Source organism: Diabrotica undecimpunctata, chromosome 11, assembly GCF_040954645.1.
Source record: "Diabrotica undecimpunctata isolate CICGRU chromosome 11, icDiaUnde3, whole genome shotgun sequence".
Taxonomy (NCBI): domain Eukaryota; kingdom Metazoa; phylum Arthropoda; class Insecta; order Coleoptera; family Chrysomelidae; genus Diabrotica; species Diabrotica undecimpunctata.
In genome coordinates, this window is record NC_092813.1 from 23,518,316 (window position 1) to 23,533,554 (window position 15,239).

The following is a 15,239-nucleotide window of genomic DNA, read 5'->3' on the forward strand; positions in this document are numbered from 1 at the left end:
GGAATACCAAAAAGTATTTGACACAGTTCAACACCGAAAAATGATGGACTTTCTAACAAAAGCCCAAATAGATGATAAAGACCGGAGTATAATACAAAATTTGTACAGGAACTTATCAGCAGCAATAAGAACAAACCTTGAAGATAAACCGACGGAAGCGATCCAGATTCTGCCAGGCGTTAGACAAGGATGTATACCTTAACTTATATTATTCAACCTATATTCAGAGAAAATACTTAATGAAGCTTTGGAAAATTGCGAACATGGAATCCTTTTATGTGAAGAACGCCTAAACAGCATCCGCTATGCAGTTGACACCGTTATTTTTGCAGACAGTTTAAACAGTTTACAACAACTAATAAACAAAGTAAATTAAGTAAGTGAAAGATTTGACGTCCAACTGCCTATCAAGAATACACCAGTGGACCGAATAAAATAGTTTACCTATTATCTATCTTGGAATAATAGTAAACGAATAATAGGATCACTCACAAGAAGTAAAATGTATAATAGAGAAGGCTAGGAGTGCACTCAACAACACAAGAAAGTTAGAATATCTCGGACACATAATGAGAAACAGCACTAAATGCAGATTACTGAAAATAATCCTTCAAGGCAAAATATTCGGAAAGCGAGGAATTGGGAGAAGAAGAATATTATGGTTACAAACCAGAGGAAATGGTTCTCCACAACAACAACTAATCTATTTAAAGCATCACTTAATAAAATAATTATAGCCAGAATGATCGCCAATATTCAAAATGAATAGGACCAAAAGATGAAGAATGGTTTGAGATGAATTTATTAATAACTAACGTTAAATATGTACTCTTCCAACTATGTATTTCGTGAAGCTAATTAAATGAAATTTTAATAATGTTTTCTAACGGACTCCCATTTTTCGACGTTTGTTAAACGTCATTTTATATAAAACATTTTGAATTTACAATTAAACAAAATAAGAGTCGTTAATAGATATATATATATATATATATATATATATATATATATATATATATATATATATATATATATATATAAAGTAAACGTTAAATAGTGGGTTTGCAGCAATAAAAAATGAAACGTGTTGTAACGAGTCCGTTACTTGAATAATCGTTTACCTTCTTTTTGTGACTGGAATCTTTAATTTAATTATAAATTAAATTCATTTTTGAAATATTCCTAAACCAAATATTTAAAACTCCCAGTAAATCTTATTTTCTGAGGTTGGCATTAAATCCCGCCCTCTGTCTAAGATTCTGAAAGTACATCGGCGTGTCAGCCGTAGCACCGTCAAATCGGCACTTGTTGCTGGAATCTCTTCGAGTGAACATCGTTTGTTCAAGGCGGCTGTAGGTGCCATTTTCATGAATTGGGTTTAAGTTTATTTTTTATTTTTTTTGTGGAAAAGCTGTTGTGTTGGAAGAAGCCATTTCTTATTTAGTTTTTTTGTGAAAGTACTTTAATTTTGGACCACCTCAGCCGGTAAGTTTAAAGTTATAAATAAATTATGTGTAAAAACATGTCATATCATCCGCCATTGTTAGTGAAATTCAAATCTATTTTAATCCGCTCCCGATATATATTCTTATCTATCTATCTATCTATCTATCTATTCTATCTTATATATGTCCTATTTCACTTATTTCATTAATACCTAAATATATTACAAGTATTAGATTTTATCATTATCTCAAACTTTATTTCTTTCCAAAGATGAAAACCAACAATTATCTATTTCAATTCCATACCGTTAAACCGGCTAATATTTCCTTTTTTTTTCTATTCTATAATATATATAGACCATGCTTTCTGAAAACCTATCTATTTAATATATCCTATAAAACATTGTCATACCATCCCAAGGTTATTTTTTACAGAAAAACAATATAGTTTTTATTTTAATTTAAAGCAACCTGTTGACCTTTCTTGGTTTTTCTTTACTTTCTTGTATGAACAAAGGACTTGGAGTAACACAACTGTTTTTTTAGCCTACTTACGGATTCCAGTGCAAGTCAGGGAAGAATAATTATTTTTTTTTTTTTGTATGGAAAATTTATTAAGACAAGGGGAAGAAGAATTTTAAGTTTATGGTTTTTTTTTGAAGAAGAATTTAATGGACTTGGTTTAAAGTACCTCCTTTTTTTTTATATGGAATCCAGGTTTGGAGTAAATTTACCCACCTGCAGCTAGTTCTTCACCAGAGGACCTTCCAGGGAAACCTACGGAAACCGGCTGGAAGAACTTAGTTTTATCTTTTTGTTTCTTATTTAAATATCTTTAATAACATTACATCCTCTTCAAGGTTTTAACTTTTATATCCTTAATAATAATTCCATTTACTTTTCCTAAAACCATAGTCAGTACAATTTAATTAAATTATTTATTGTCTACCAAGGGATGAGATTTTGACTCTCCCTTGAATCTCTCTTCATCAGGTTATCGTGTGCACACTTATCCGGAGAGGTTCATTTCATTTCAAACTTAAACATTTATTAAACGAAAACTAAACTATTATATTAGTGAGTAGTATTTTATATTTATATTATCTTATATTTTATTTTATATTATTTATACATAATTATTGAGTATAACCTCTGTCAAAATTTAACATTAATAGGTACGTTAGGGGGGGAAATTGTTTATCATTACATTCTGGGATTTTACTGTAAATATAGATAAGTTAATTGTACATAAGAGGTGATGGGTCATATATAAGTGTTTATTTAAAATAGTCTGTACATAAAATTGGTATTTATTAAAGTTGGGTTAAAACAATTCAATATTTCAATTAGTCCCTATCTTTCATATTTCAGCAATACAAGATATCTCGGAAGAAAACATTTAACTTCCTGGCGCCCAAACATTCAGTAGAGCAACTTTATCTTTCATCTGTTTATTTCTTGGTGGTTTTCTTGTCATTCGTTCTTATATCTTACGGTCTCTGTAGGGCATGCAAATTGGCCGAATCCCTCTTTGAGTGTCGAGTGGTCATTCTCCTGCATAGTCGCTAGCCAGCATTAATTTTATTATATTTTAAAATTCATATATACCCTTTATTCATTTCTTTTACATAATTTATTTCTATCTAATCTCTTCCATCTTCTGTATTCCACATATTAGTTCGTTGGTGTATAAAGGTACATTTTAGAGTTTACCCTATTTCTACATTCCTCATTTTTGTTACATTTCACTCTTTCATCAATATTTGTTACAGTCAAATTTCTTGCAACATTACTCAGTTTAGTTACATTGGCGAGCCCAACGTGGTGCCTTTTCTCAGTTCAGACTGTACATTCTGTAGTATATTTCTCTTTGCAAAATATTCTTTATTATTTCTAATTTGTTCCTGTTGCTCTTTGTTCATTTTTTTTAACTTCTTTATTTATTTATCTTTTCTTATTAGATTTACATTTATAGGTATACTTGTATTGCTGCAGGTTACTTATATTCATATTTGAACCCTCACCTTTTTAATATCATTGTATACAGTTAACAATCTATTTTACTATTATTGAACTATAAGAATTTAATAATTTAGATATTACTATTTTTATATATATATATATATATATATATATATATATATATATATATATATATATATATATATATATATTAGCCTATATTGGTGGGTTTTTATATTCAATTATTTGTTAATCATATACTTGTTGAAACCATTGTGTGTTGCTTCAAGGATTGTGTTATATTTACTTAACTTTACTTAACCATTTTAAAATTTTTGTGAATAACTTTAGATTATTCTTGGATTGATTTTGTGGTGTGTTGTTACATATTTATTTAGATATATATATATATATATATATATATATATATATATATATATATATATATATATATATATATATATATATATATATATATATATATATATATATATATTTTTTTTTTTTCCCTTAGATTATTCTTGGATTGATTTTGTGGAGTGGTAATACATTATTTCCTTTGTCTATTCATCTATTCATTTTTTTTTCTTTTTTTTTTCACAATGTCTGCATTCAAGGTAGAACATTTATTAGTCAAGGAATTAGATTATGAGTTGAGAATTAGGGAGATCCCCATTGATGAACCTTTCAATGTGGATTTAAAACGCAAAATATTGCGTGGAGCTTTAAGGCAAGAAGAAGGAAACAGAAGCTTTCGACAAATTTCTGCCACAAGTATTTCTTTTCTAGAGCAGCAAGAAGAGATTGATGAGACTGTGGATGATTTGGCTAAAAGGATATCCGATTTTAGAGGGACTGTCCAAGATAGCCTATACTCCAGGCTGATATCACGTCTAGCTCATGTCTCAGGCCGTGTTCATTTATTGTCATGTGCGAATGAGGAGCAGCAATCTTATAAACGCTCAATTTCAATCCGAATTCTTAGCCTAGAGGGTGAACTTGATTCACGAGTAAATCCAATTGCTACTTCAACACCTATTTCTTCTGTCCAAGCAGCTAACTCATTTCTACACCCCAAACCTGTTCAGGTACATAAATGGGGCATTACATTTTCTGGTGAAGGTCATTATGACCAAGTAATTTCCTTTTTGGATAGGGTGGAATGTCTTCGAGTATCGGGAGGAGTAAGTGAAGATGATCTTTTTGCAGCTTCTGCTGAATTGTTTACAGGCGCAGCTTTTACGTGGTTTAGAAACAATCGCAATAATTTTTCTAATTGGTCCGATTTGGCTCAGAAACTTAAGTCTGATTTTCTACCATATTCTTTTCAAGACGACCTTCTAGACCAAATCAAAAATCGTAAACAGAAGCCAAATGAGTCTGTTACGATGTTTATCAATAACATTTTGGGTATGTGTAGTCGCCTTGAGACTTCTCTAACAGATTCTGCAAAAATTAAGATTATTCTGAAATGTCTATTGCCTTTTTATCACCAACAATTAGCTTTAGTAGACATCACCAGTATAGCAGACATCACCGAGAAATGTAAACGTTTGGAGGAAACTTTATCTTGGTCTTCTCAACCTCCCACCACTTCCAAACACTCTTCTGACTCTTTCGGTCACCAAAATCCTTTTAGACACCGTTCTTGGCAATCTAAGGGCCCTGAGCGTAATATCTCAGTTGTAAGTTCTGTAGTGTGCTGGAATTGTCGTGAGTCTGGCCATACTTTTTATGATTGCGGCATCCCTCGTACCCGTATTTTCTGCCACGGTTGTGGTAAAGAAAATACCCTCAAACGCAATTGTTTTAGGTGTTCGGGAAACGAACGATCGGAGGTCCGTCCCCTGAGCGTTTCTCCGTCCACACCCCCATCAGGGAATCAAACCGTTACATCAAACGAAATCACTGGTCCAACCACGTCAAGCCACCCAAACCCATCTTCCAGTCGGAAAGGGAAAGGGGTTGTTCCAAAAAAACCAACACACACCACACCAAGTCATTCCAAGAAGTAACTTCTCAATATAATACATTTGATTCGCATAGATTATCTTCCCCAAATATCTTCCCAAATTTTAGTAATAAACATAATAGTAGCAGTGTAGTAGTTCCAGTATCTATACCAGAGTCTACCACAATTCAGGAGGATTCTTTTATTTCTGATTCTTCTTGTTTGTCTATTGCATCCTCTGATTGTGTAGGTAGAGATAATAAGTTTAGTTTAGTACCACTTAAAATTTTTGATCAATCAGATAATAATTGTTTTGATTTGAATTCGTTATTAGTGAGAAAACATAATGATAATAGACCTTATCTTCCTATTAAGATTTTAGGACAATCTTGTTTAGCTCTTTTAGATAGTGGCTCGAACATTTCTGTGATAGGTTCACATTCATTAGCTTTACTGAAAAATGCTGAGATTTCTATTATGCCCATTTCTTCTCTGCAAGTGTCTACTGCAGATGGTACAGTTCAGTCTATTACAGGCAAATTTGAAACTGAAATCACAGTAGCAAATTTATGTAAACAAATTACATTCTATATTATTCCTTCAGTTCAGAATTCTATAATTTTAGGTATGGACTTCTTAAATGCTTTTAATAGCACACTAAATTGTTCTAATTTTTCCTTTTCTATTTCTCAATTTAATCTGTCCTTACTTAGTGCTATTCAGGATTTTACTAGTTTATCTAGTTCAGAACAAAGTCAATTAGAGAATATGATCTCTAAATTTACAACCCTTTCGTCAAAAGACAAATTAGGTCGTACATCCTTAATATCTCACACTATCGAAGTGGGAGATACCACACCTTTTAGACAATATCAGTATCCTATTCCTCAGGCTTGGCAAGTTGACTTGGAAAAGGAAATTGATTCCATGTTAGAGTTGAAGATCATTGAACCTTCCACGTCTTCTTACTGTAGTCCTTTGTGGTTAACCAAGAAAAAAGATGGATCTTTTAGGGTTTGCTTCGATGGTCGAAAGTTGAATAATATTACTACAAATCGGGATGCTTATCCTATTCCCCGAATAGACGTCATTCTAAGTAAACTCCAGAATGCTAGGTATATTTCTTCTATCGATCTATCTAAAGCTTTTTTACAGATTCCTTTGAGTGAGGAAAGTAAAAAGTATACAGCTTTTGCAGTTAGTGGGAAAGGATTATTTCAGTTTGTCACTATGCCTTTTGGTCTTGTTTCAGCTCCTCAGACAATGTGTCATCTGATGGACTTAGTCATTGGTCCTCAGTTAGAACCCTATGTTTTTTATTATTTGGATGACATTTTGGTTGTCACTCCTGATTTTTCTCTTCATATGGAAATTTTGGATAAGTTGTTTTTACGTCTCAAAGAGGCTAATTTAACTATTAATTTAGATAAATGTCAGTTTTGTCGTCCTAGTCTTAAATTTTTAGGATATGTAGTCGATAGTAAAGGTTTAAGGACTGACCCTGATAAAGTTACAGCTATCAAAGATTTTCCTATACCTAAGACTACCACTCAAGTCCGTAGGATATTAGGCATGTGTGGATATTATCGTCGGTTTGTGCCGTCTTATTCTACTTTGTTGTCTCCACTTACAGATCTCCTTAAAAATAGGAAAAAAGGCCAAACTATTACATGGACTTCAGAAGCCGATGATGCTTTCCGGCGTATAAAAGAAGCTCTTACTAGTGCACCTGTCATGACATCTCCGAATTTTAAAGAGCATTTCTATCTCATGACAGATTGCTCCAACACTGCTTCAGGTGGTGTACTGTTTCAAATGAAGGATGGTTCGGAACATCCAATAGCTTATACCAGCAAAAAGCTCAATAAAGCACAGAAAAATTATTCCACCACAGAGAGAGAACTTCTTGCAATTATCCATGGTCTTGATGCCTTTCGGTACTATCTTGAGGGTCGTAAGTTTACTATCATCACAGATCATAGTTCTTTATTATGGTTACATTCCATGAAAAATCCGTCACAACGTTTGTCCCGTTGGATTTGTAGGCTTTCTGTCTTTGATTATAATATCGTTCATCGCAAAGCCAATGGTGTTGTGGTTGCAGACGCGTTGTCACGTACCTTCGATATCAATCTTTTAGATCTGTCCACTTTATCTCCAGATAATTGGTATCGAAAGATGATTCATAATGTCACCCAAGAACCTACTAGATATCCTGATTTCAAGGTAGAGAATAATATCCTGTATAAACATGTAATCAGTCCGGTTGAGTCTTTATCGAATATGTCTGATTGGAAAATAGTAGTCCCAACAGCAAATAGGGATGAAGTCTTGAGAACTTTTCATGATGATGTGACATTAGGTCACTTTGGTTTTTATAAAACATTTAGTAAAATAGCTGAGTTATATTACTGGCCTGGTCTGCGCAACTCAGTTAAGAAATACATCTCTAGATGTAGAGTTTGTGCAACATGCAAGCCGAGTAACCTACCTCAAGCTGGATTAATGGGTTCGTTTAGGAACATTAATTTTCCTTGGCAAATGATCTCTTTAGACCTTATTGGACCGTATCCACGTAGTTATTCAGGTAATACGTATTGTTTGGTAGTTGTAGATTACTTCACCAAATTTCCTTTAGTTTGCCCTCTTCGTAAGGCTACAACTCCAGCTATTTTGAAGTTCTTAGAGGAGCAAGTGTTCTTACTATTTGGTATTCTCCAGATAGTATCATGTGATAATGGTCCACAATTTATTTCTAAAGCCTTTAAAGATCTTTTAAGTAAATATAAGGTCCAAAAGATATTCTACAATGCAGCTTATCATCCGCAAGCTAACCACACTGAACGTGTAAATCGTAGCATTGTTACTGCTCTTCGATCTTACACTTACACTGATCATAGAGCTTGGGATCAGTACATTCATTCAGTTGCTCAAGCCATTCGAACTTCTGTTCATGAAACCACTCAGTGCTCTCCAGCTTATGTTAATTTTGGTAGGCATGTTCCATTGTCAGGTGATTATTTCGGTTTAATTTCTGAAAATTCAACAACTCTTCCTCAAATTTCTGAGAAACTTCACCGTATGGAAGATCTCCAAAACTTACCTCCAATATTCGCTGACATTAGGAAGAAGTTGAAAGCTTCTTACCGTAGAAATCAGCATCAGTATAATTTGAGGAAACGAAATTTGCGATTTTTTGTGGGCGATCGAGTTTTGAAACGGAATTTTGTAAAATCAAATAAAGGTGATGCCATTTCTGCTAAGTTTTGTCAGAAATATGTTCCCTGTACTGTCGTTAGGGTAATATCTCCTTTAGTATATGAATTAAAAGACAATTCGACAAATAGACGAATTGGTCAATTTCATATAAAGGATTTACTCCCTGATAATACAACAGATGAGGCAACATCTTCATCTTCAGAGGAAGATTAACTTAATGTCTATTAAGTTAACTTATTCCTATGAGTGTTATTGTTTTGGCTCGGTTTGGTTACGATTTGATATTTTCTTAGATTTTTGTTATTAATCACCAGATTTGATATATCTACAGCTTATACTTTGATTAGTATCTGTTTATAATTAGTTAAAATTATTAAGGCCATTAGAGTGTTTACTTATATTAGATGTTGCACTGGTATGGAACTAAATATTGTAGTGCTGCTATACTGTGCTATATGTTTATGTGTTGTATAACCTATGTTCCCATTTTGCTTACTTGTTTTGCCAGGTTGGAAAGAATGTTGTAATTTTTTTATGGATTTGATTCCGTTTATTGGTCATGATCAAGTTATATAGGAACATGTATCTGGATTTGCTATGTGGGACGTTTTTTTATGTCATTAGGAATTTATATAGACAATCATTATGCATAATTTTAGAACACTCCTATGTTATATAGACTATTCTGCCTGTGTATATGTGACTGAATATGTGGGTTCGAAGTTTTAGTTCAATTAGAGGCCTCAGTTGTGCAATGAATTTCGGAATTCACCATTTTCATGACAAGTTGTACAGTTATCTAGGCAGTAGAACGTCTTAGGATTTGAACATTTAGCTTTAATCCTTAATATTTTCAGACTTTGGTCTAATATAAGAATTGTTCCTTAGCTGATTTATTATTCTTACTTATATAGTTTATTCAAGTCATGGATTGCTCCCTTTACAGCTAGCATGTTTAGATTACAGTTATGGATAGTGATTCTATATTTTGGCAACAAATGACCATTTATAGTTATTTTCGCTTCTTTCCTCAGGCACTTGTCTATATTTTGGTATATTGAATTAGGAATTATCCTGTTCTCTTTTATTAGTATCAGAACGAATTATAAATTTGCAGTTTCTTCAGAAATTGGTCTACTCGTTCTTGATGTTCTGTTTTGTTGTTACTTCTACCTTACTCTTACTATTTTGCTATGGTTGTTAGAGTTTACTGGCACATTAAACTCTTTTTAGTGCTCTTATGCTAGATATTCTTATAAATTTGTAGTAGCTACATGCTATAGTTATCGAGTATCAGCATAAGTTAATTTTGTTGTAAGAAGTTACCACAGCAGTTCACATGCTTTGGTACTTTACCTTTTTGAGCTCAAGTTGTTCAGCTTGGCATTTGCTAGGATGATTGAGTTTATAACACCTCCTAGTTTTATTTTTGGTCTTTATTTTGGATCCCAAATGTACTGATGGCAGATCATCAGGATGGAATCGATTTTATGGCTGTCCTTCTGTTCAAGCCGTTAGTCCCGCATTTTGATCCAATAATTTATTTGATGAATTTTTAGGTTAGGCACATATTACCGGATGTGGGTATATGTGGACCTACCCTATTTGGTTTATTTGGTTATAGTGTGAATTGGGTCATTATTTGCCTGATTGATTATCTTTGGATATGCTACTTTATAAATCTGTTGTCCACTGTATGGTCAATTTTGGATTTACCATCCAATTCGACACTTATATTGTTGTCTATACATTTGGTATTTTTATTGTTACTTATATTGTTTTATATAAGTACGTTGGTATTTTTACTATTACTTATTATTGTGTATCGGTCCACCTATTTGCCTGATTGATTATTCCTTGGATATGCTCTTCTATAAATCTGTTGTCCATTGATGAGTCAATTTTGGAACCAGGGTCCAATTTCACATTATTTTGGATTATTTGTATTGAGTATTTGTATTACTAGTCTATACTATGCTATGTTGGAGTTTTACCTTACTTTAACTTTACTCTAAATAGCATGACTTTGTACTTAGTTACATGTGGGTCTCTTTAGATGAAACCATATCTTTATTTCTACATCACTCATAATCTGTGGTTAATGATAATCGTGTGAATCGATGTAGATTGTTTTGGAAGTATTTTAGTGAGTTAATATAGTTTATAGCTGTACTTGGCAAATTGTTGCCCTAGCTATAATTTTTTATATATAAGTTTATTTTTTTTCTCGATTCTTGATTGCTCCACATATGGTTGAAGTATTGGTTAACCTACATCTAACCAATCAGTCAAGTAAAAAGAAAAAAAAATTTTTTTCGCTTAAAAATTTTTTTTCTCCAAGTAAGAGGGGAATGTAACGAGTCCGTTACTTGAATAATCGTTTACCTTCTTTTTGTGACTGGAATCTTTAATTTAATTATAAATTAAATTCATTTTTGAAATATTCCTAAACCAAATATTTAAAACTCCCAGTAAATCTTATTTTCTGAGGTTGGCATTAAATCCCGCCCTCTGTCTAAGATTCTGAAAGTACATCGGCGTGTCAGCCGTAGCACCGTCAAATCGGCACTTGTTGCTGGAATCTCTTCGAGTGAACATCGTTTGTTCAAGGCGGCTGTAGGTGCCATTTTCATGAATTGGGTTTAAGTTTATTTTTTATTTTTTTTTGTGGAAAAGCTGTTGTGTTGGAAGAAGCCATTTCTTATTTAGTTTTTTTGTGAAAGTACTTTAATTTTGGACCACCTCAGCCGGTAAGTTTAAAGTTATAAATAAATTATGTGTAAAAACATGTCATATCATCCGCCATTGTTAGTGAAATTCAAATCTATTTTAATCCGCTCCCGATATATATTCTTATCTATCTATCTATCTATCTATTCTATCGTATATATGTCCTATTTCACTTATTTCATTAATACCTAAATATATTACAAGTATTAGATTTTATCATTATCTCAAACTTTATTTCTTTCCAAAGATGAAAACCAACAATTATCTATTTCAATTCCATACCGTTAAACCGGCTAATATTTCCTTTTTTTTTCTATTCTATAATATATATAGACCATGCTTTCTGAAAACCTATCTATTTAATATATCCTATAAAACATTGTCATACCATCCCAAGGTTATTTTTTACAGAAAAACAATATAGTTTTTATTTTAATTTAAAGCAACCTGTTGACCTTTCTTGGTTTTTCTTTACTTTCTTGTATGAACAAAGGACTTGGAGTAACACAACTGTTTTTTTAGCCTACTTACGGATTCCAGTGCAAGTCAGGGAAGAATAATTATTTTTTTTTTGTATGGAAAATTTATTAAGACAAGGGGAAGAAGAATTTTAAGTTTATGGTTTTTTTTTGAAGAAGAATTTAATGGACTTGGTTTAAAGTACCTCCTTTTTTTTTATATGGAATCCAGGTTTGGAGTAAATTTACCCACCTGCAGCTAGTTCTTCACCAGAGGACCTTCCAGGGAAACCTACGGAAACCGGCTGGAAGAACTTAGTTTTATCTTTTTGTTTCTTATTTAAATATCTTTAATAACATTACATCCTCTTCAAGGTTTTAACTTTTATATCCTTAATAATAATTCCATTTACTTTTCCTAAAACCATAGTCAGTACAATTTAATTAAATTATTTATTGTCTACCAAGGGATGAGATTTTGACTCTCCCTTGAATCTCTCTTCATCAGGTTATCGTGTGCACACTTATCCGGAGAGGTTCATTTCATTTCAAACTTAAACATTTATTAAACGAAAACTAAACTATTATATTAGTGAGTAGTATTTTATATTTATATTATCTTATATTTTATTTTATATTATTTATACATAATTATTGAGTATAACCTCTGTCAAAATTTAACATTAATAGGTACGTTAGGGGGGGAAATTGTTTATCATTACATTCTGGGATTTTACTGTAAATATAGATAAGTTAATTGTACATAAGAGGTGATGGGTCATATATAAGTGTTTAAAATAGTCTGTACATAAAATTGGTATTTATTAAAGTTGGGTTAAAACAATTCAATATTTCAATTAGTCCCTATCTTTCATATTTCAGCAATACAAGATATCTCGGAAGAAAACATTTAACTTCCTGGCGCCCAAACATTCAGTAGAGCAACTTTATCTTTCATCTGTTTATTTCTTGGTGGTTTTCTTGTCATTCGTTCTTATATCTTACGGTCTCTCTAGGGCATGCAAATTGGCCGAATCCCTCTTTGAGTGTCGAGTGGTCATTCTCCTGCATAGTCGCTAGCCAGCATTAATTTTATTATATTTTAAAATTCATATATACCCTTTATTCATTTCTTTTACATAATTTATTTCTATCTAATCTCTTCCATCTTCTGTATTCCACATATTAGTTCGTTGGTGTATAAAGGTACATTTTAGAGTTTACCCTATTTCTACATTCCTCATTTTTGTTACATTTCACTCTTTCATCAATATTTGTTACAGTCAAATTTCTTGCAACATTACTCAGTTTAGTTACAGTGTACTCTTTTAAATTTTTATTCCAAGCTTTCGGACATTGTTTATGTCCTTCATCAGGGAGCTACAAATGAGATGAATAAATTGTTGGCGTTGGTATAATTAATTAAAAAATTCACTACTTACAAACTTAATGAGGTTGTATCAACGAAGATGTATTATAATGTTGATAAAATTTATCATAGTCTCTCATCTTTTTTCAATATATAAAACCTATTTTTATGTTTAAAAATTTAAAAAATTACTGTACATTCAAAAACACTTAATTATTTTAAATAAATATATGACATTTTTCTGACAAAATTCTTTTAAATGTCAATTTATAAATTATTGTTTGTGTTATTATTGCATTTATCTAGTAGTAACAAATAGGAGAACAATTCATTTAGATGACCAATATCCGTTTTATGATTCATATTATTATTATTTTGGCAAATGTAGGCCATTTCAAGAAAAAGTCTTTTGGTGATGTTACTTTCCTGTTCTACTACTTTGACGTTATTATAATCTATCTGATGCCCATTTTTAAATGCATGTTCACCCAATGCACTTTTTTCAGGATGCCAGTCTATTATCTGACTTGTGGGATGTAATGCGGTCTTTAAGGCATCTTGATGTTTGACCATAGTATACTTGTTCACATGATCAAAATGCAATTCACATTCTGCAATGGTATGTTTAAACTTCTTCATGTTAGTTTTATTATATTAATGTGTAAACCAGAGAATAGATAAATTGTTTATAGCAACAAATTCCAAAATTAATTCTAGTTATTAATTAATAATGAGATTGGCAACTCTGGTATATGAGGGATAGTTTGAACTATGAATCACCAATCACTATATAATAACTCTTGTACTGGAATGTAAGTAGTATTTTGTTTATTTCTAATTTATTACAATTCAACAGATTTTTTCTCCTACCAATTTGTGGGTTGTTACTCAGTCTGCTAATGCAATTTATGCGTATTAATTAACACAGACATGTAACATTGGCATAATTACTAAAACTTTTTTTTGATCTATAACTTCTTTTGATCTATATCCTTATAAGACAGCACCCTAATATGGGCTTTTTATAATTTCAGCATTTAATTTACTTTGTACCACTAACCTGATGATGCTTTGCAAATTTTAGAAAGCAAAACCGGTCGTCTTAGGTAGTGGAACGGGCTGGGTTCCTCTGCACCGTCCAAGTGGGCCGAATAAATACTTCGGCTGGGTACAAGTAATTATAAGATATAATTACTTCGGATTAGCCTTCGATTTGGTATATTTCCATTAAGCGGTGGTTCTTTTTGTTACGTGGATTTAATTAAAACTACTCTTGCTCAGTAGAAATGTATTTTGATTATCAATAGTATACCCTTAATTGTTTGTCGAACAATATACTAATTACTATTTATTTGCTCATTGCTTGTGTAATGAATATTAACACTTACAGTTATTATTGTTAAGACGTGATCGGATGGTTCAGAGCGATGTGTCTTCTCGGAGAGTTGAACGTACAAGAGAGAGAATTCTGTGCAATCTTTCGTATCGTCAAATTTTGGTCTGTACCAAAGGATAGTTAGGGGTAGGACGCGAGGGCGCTGTTGCCAGTTTGGATCAAATCCGAACAGGTAGTAAAATTAAACTGATTGTGAGTAAGTCTAATTTATTTCTTTTTTACCCCTTTTAAAATGGACTCACACAAGCAACACATTCATGATTTGAAGAACTTACTTTGCAACCGTAACCTTAATCTAGAGATCCGCACAAGAATGCTACGTTGTTACGTTTTTTCTACTTTACTATATGGCATGGAAGCGTGGACAATAAAACAGTCTGAAATCAAAAAATTAAACTCCTTTGAGATGTGGTGTTACAGGAGAATCCACAGAATATTGTGGACTGAAAAAGTAACTAATATAGAGGTGTTACAAAGAATGAAGAAAGAATGTGAAGTCATAAAAACTGTTAAAATTAGAAAGATTCAATATCTGGGTTATATAATGAGGGGCGAGAAGTACGTATTATTTAGATTAATTATGCAAGGGAAGATACAAGGGAAGAGAAACCCAGGACGACGCAAAATATCCTGGCTGAGAAATTTGAGAGAGTGGTTCGGTTGCAGCTCATTGGAATTATTCAGAAGAGCGGCCAATAAAATTAAAATA

The 15,239-nt window shown here is 32.2% G+C and overlaps 1 long non-coding RNA gene across 1 annotated transcript; it reads left to right on the forward strand.

Moving 5' to 3' along the window:
- Positions 1 to 11,100: 11,100 nt before the first annotated feature.
- Positions 11,101 to 12,609, forward strand: LOC140452982 (uncharacterized). The gene is made up of 2 exons (XR_011952272.1): positions 11,101 to 11,327; positions 11,830 to 12,609. It is a non-coding gene; the product is annotated as an uncharacterized lncRNA (long non-coding RNA).
- The last annotated feature ends 2,630 nt before the right edge of the window (positions 12,610 to 15,239 follow it).